This window comes from Myotis davidii, unplaced genomic scaffold, assembly GCF_000327345.1.
Source record: "Myotis davidii unplaced genomic scaffold, ASM32734v1 scaffold296, whole genome shotgun sequence".
NCBI classification, from domain to species: domain Eukaryota; kingdom Metazoa; phylum Chordata; class Mammalia; order Chiroptera; family Vespertilionidae; genus Myotis; species Myotis davidii.
The window spans coordinates 690,211-695,194 of record NW_006288889.1 but is presented as its reverse complement, the minus strand read 5'-3'; the positions used below and the strand labels follow the sequence as shown (position 1 = coordinate 695,194).

The 4,984-nt window shown below is 44.8% G+C and overlaps 1 pseudogene; it reads right to left on the bottom strand.

Annotated features, from left to right (window-relative positions):
• Positions 1-652: 652 nt before the first annotated feature.
• Positions 653-1,363, bottom strand: LOC102770558 (annotated as a pseudogene).
• Positions 1,364-4,984: the final 3,621 nt, after the last annotated feature.

Genomic DNA, 4,984 nt, shown 5'->3' with positions numbered 1-4,984 from the left:
AACTGATTAACCCCAATCGGGGTGGGTCAGCTGGACCCCACCCATGCACGAGTTTGTGCACCCGGCCTCTAGTTAAAACTTAGGAAAAAAAAAAAAACATGGGTACTGTGTTCAAATGTTAGTTCTCTTGACCTTGGATAAAGAATTCTCCCTCTGAGGAAAAAAAGATCTTTTTTTTTTTTTTCAAAAGCAGATCCATTTTATGGGCAATCTCCTCTAGCTGCAAATCTGGGGGTTGAAAAAAGTAGGAGGGAGGCCTGTTCAAGGTAGAGGTAAGAGTCCCTTTGACAAGCATTTGGTGGCCCAATTGCAGACGCCCAGGTTGGTGACAGCAGACCAGGACCTAGCAAAACCCATCATTTGGACAGAAAAGGAAGAGAAGACACCAAAAACCATAGTCATTTCTGAAATTTGCACAGATGACGTTTGTTCTTCATAGCAGAAAGGACTTGAATGAGAATCACAGAACTTGAGGAACACTTATATTTTCTTCAGGATTTAAAAATGGTGTCTTATACAGAAAGGCTACCTTCAATATGGGTCAGGTCCACCAGTGTTTGCTGGGAGGGATGCAGTTGTTGAGCACAGCCAGCACAGGGAGGAAAATTTCATCTGAGCAGAGTGGCTGGTGGGCAGGCTGGAAGCCACTCCTTCACTGGTCCCCAAGTCAGGAGCCCTGTCCCCATTGTGTCTGCCGCCTCCACCATTCTGACCAGCTGCTCACCTCTTGCTAGCAGGGGGCATGCCAAATCCAGACACCCTTCCTCTCTTGTTGGGCAGCCAGTGGTACAAAAACTGGGGTGTGGACAGAAAATTTCTTCCTCCCAAGTCCACTGAAGTCTCCCTCCTAAGTCATTGATTACTGATGATATAGTTGAATCCAAGGCTAACCCAAGGTAAGTAACAGGCCTTAATTCGTGTTCCGATTCAAAATGACACAATCAAGTCTGTTCAGCTGGGCCCAGACATAAAGCATGGGCATGGTCAGGGGAATCATCAGCAACTGCATGTCCATTGTTAAGCCAGTAATGACAATGCATACCCAGTTTAAGAGGAGCATGAATAAATAAACAGTCCCTGGCCTCCCATCAAAAGCTCCTGTTTCTAGTCCTGTAGAATACTTATATAACAAATATAAATTGACCAAATAAAGAGATCCAGTTCCTGGATCCACAGGGGCAAAAAAGGTGGCAGTGATGGGTCTCCAAATTTGGAAGCAGTAGAGCGAGGCTTCAGGCCAAAGGATGAACTAGGCCAGACTGATGAGACTTAGTTTGCCAACCAAGGGCACCTCCCTGGTGGTGGTGAACCAATAGTGCATGATGGCCGGGATGCTCTTGAACCAGTCCCCAATGTCAGACATCTTTGCCTCCTAGGTGTCCAGGATGAGCACAGCTGCTTGAGTCCTCATCCTGGCCCAGCCGGCTTCCAGCATGGAAGGTGTCGAGGCAGAAGCCTCCCAGGTTGCAGTGTAGAAGGTGGAAACTGACAGACGTGGTGCCACCGAATTTGGACAAGCGAGCAAAAGGATCATTTTTTTAAGTATATCTAAAAAAAAAAAGCAAGGCAGAAAAGACTACATGCAATATACTTTATATAAAATTTTAGAGAATTCAAATTGATTTAAAATGATGGAAAGGAGATCAGAGATTGCCTGGACTTGGGATGGTTGAAGTAACACATTTTCAAGGAGAAAGAAAAAAACTTAGAGGTGATAAAACTATACTGTATCTTGATATGGGTGTTGATATGGGTGTATATTTCTGATCAAAGTATCTAAATTTATACTTTAGATGGCTGCAATATAAATTTATATAGTATATAAATCATACTGTAATAAAATAGATTATACAAAAAAATGAAAAATTTAGTCTAAACCTTTTTCATAGAAGAAAATGAAGTAAGCCATGTAACTAAAAATAATGCCAGGATGGCATATGAAGGCATTGCAATATTATTGTGAAATATACTCTAAATGAGGCACATACAGCATGTGACATTCTGTGCTCTACACTGTGGTGGAACAAGGCTCCAACAGGAACTCTGAAAGCACTTTCTAGAAACTCCACATTAGATCCAACAATGACCTCCTGGTTCATAGGTTGATGCTCAACCACTGAGCCACAGCCAGGCAACATCAGCATTCTTGAGGATTAAAAATGGCAGCAGGGTATGTGGATGCTGCATGGACACGCTCCTAGAAACAAACTGGAATTACAACTAAAATTCCAAAAAACTTCTTGAATAATCAATGGAAAATTCGCAGGAGAGAACCCTGACACCCAAGGACCAAAAGTGGAGACCCCAAAGAGTGTTGTCAGAGGGGCAGAGGTGAGAAAGGGCTGGCCAGGCACCCACAGACAGCAACTGAAGTCCTGGAGAGATATCTCAGCTGTGGGAGGGTGCCACTGAGAACTCTGGGATCTAATGACCAAGTTGGGCCCCCCAGCAGAGAGCACAAGAACTGAGAAGGGCACCCACATGATATCTGGCTGTGAAAAGCAGCAGGGTTACTGTCTGCCAGAGACTGACAGCTGAAAATTCAGACACCTTCTTAAAGGGCCAAAGCCCAAACTCCCCGTGCTCCGGCAGAGGGAGGGTGAAGTGGACTGGAGCTGTGAGAGCAGAGCCCAGGACTTGGGACTCGGGGGACAGAGTTCAGAAGGCAGACACCCCAAGTTTCCTGGGCTGAGTCATTCCCTCACACTGCAGAGAACATCTTTCACACATAGACATTTGCTTTGCCTGGGGGGAAGACAGTCTACACAACATTGGAAAACACCTTGCCCTGAGACCACTTAAGAGACTAAAAAGAACAATTAGCCTCCAGGCAGAAGCAACTGCCCCATCCTGTTAAAAAAAAAAATCTGCTACACCTGAGGACGATTGCCTGGGGGCAATTCAAGTCAGAATCCTATTAGTCCATAAGCAGAGTCAGTCTCTGGAGGCTTTGAGTCTTTGCCTGATCTAATTAGTCAGAAACAACCTTTAACACTGCCCTGCACTAGAGATTGAGAGGTGTAGAGGATCTACCTAGTACATAGTCACAAACCCAGAGAGCCAAAATGAGGAGACAAACAAACAACCTCCAACTGAAAGAACTAGAGAATTCTCCAGAAGAGATAAATGAAGCAGAGATAAGAAATTTATCTGAAACAGAGTTCAGAGTAATGATAGTAAAGATGCTCAACAGCATGAAAAAAAAAATATAGTAACTATGAAAAAAGAACGGTCTGAGATAAAGAATGACATAGCACAAATAACACATTGGAAGGGATACACAGCAGATTAGGGGAAGCTGAGGATTGTATCAGTGAGTTAGAAGACAGAGTTGAAAATATCATCCAATCAGAGAACCAAAAAGAAAAAAATAACAATCAAAAAACAGGAGGGCAGCTTAAGGGAGCTGTGGGACAATGTGAAACATAACAGTATTAGAAGAGCAGGTGTAGCAGAGGAGGCAGAAAGGGAGAAAGGAGTAACGGCAGAAAGCTTCCCTAACCTGGTAAAGGAACAAGTCACACAAGCTCAGGAGGCACAGAGAACTCCAAGCCAGAAGAACCCAAACAGACCCACACCCACTCCCAGACACATCATAGAAACTCCACATTAGTGGCTTTTATGAATCACAATCCCCTATCCTTTTCCTTAAATCCTGTCTACTTACTGGGAAACTGGAAGCAAATTATTGTACCACAAATGAATACACACTCTGTTAAGTGAAAGAGGTGGAAGCAAAGCCTCACGGAAGTCCAGAGGGAGATGCATTACCAACTGAACCGACCTGACCAGAGGTCACAGAAGAGCAGCACAATATGCAGCTCTTCACTAGGTACCAGGCAGCTTGAGGCAGAGCAGCCAGACAAGGAGCCCTGGCCTGGTCAGAGGGCGGCGTCAGGAGCCAAGAGCCTGCAGGGAAGTGGCAGCTAGGGAGGAGGCTTTCTAGTAGACAGCATCCTAGCTTCTGTTTGCTTCATCTGTCCCAATGTCTTATTTATTTATAAATTTAATATATCCCCAGACGTGTATTAGCAGTGCCGTTTTCAATTTAAAAGGGATATACGGGCGCTGAATCGTGATTCTGATATGCTCAACTGGAAAGCCTGGTAAAGAGAGATTTCACACAGACATTGTGCTGTGGCCAGTAATGCCCACTCATCAATTAGACAGATTCACTGCAGCAGAGAGCAGCCAAACAGCGATGATGTGGGTCATTTTTACAGAGCGTTTTCAAAGAGCGAGAGGCCCACAGAAGTCCTGGGTCCACTAAACTGGGATTAATCTCATCAGCCCTCCCCTGGGCCCTCAGTGCTCTCAGCCCTCCCTGCACTTGGCAGCTCCATTCTGTTTCTATTCACCACCACAAGGCTTCCAAGTTTCCCCAGGCACCTCCCACTCACTCACCAGATGTCTCTGCTTCCTGCTTCACGGGCAAAACCATGGAGCTCAGCAGTCCTGGATTTGCTAATAAACTTGCCCACTCTACCTCACCATGATCCTTTTCAGAGAATTCTCTTCCCTGGCTCAAGGTTAATTTGTTCCTCCCATTTTTACATAGTATTTCTGCTTCTTGCTTACTATTGGTCAGTACATCTCATTTAGTGCCCCATAATGACTTGAAGGTGATGTCAGGGTCCAGGATAAGTTCCTAATTCATCCCAGCATTCTCACTGCTGTTGCTCACAGCCCCTGGCTTCATTCAGATGCTTGTCCACCCATTTCAGAATATTTAAATTGCCCTGTAAGTGTCCTCATGCTTCCAGATGCAACCCTGAAAACCATACACCTGCCCTACCTAGCATTCTAAGGCACACATCTCACGTCACTCCTCATTGCTTAAGTAACAGGGCAGACAGCACACTCCGACATCTCACAAAGTAACTTTCTAGTTTTTTTTTTATGTTATCCCCACCCTCTACCCTTCAACATATTTCCTACACTTTTCCTCAAATTATTTCAGAACTCATGTTCTCCTTGCTGCCTT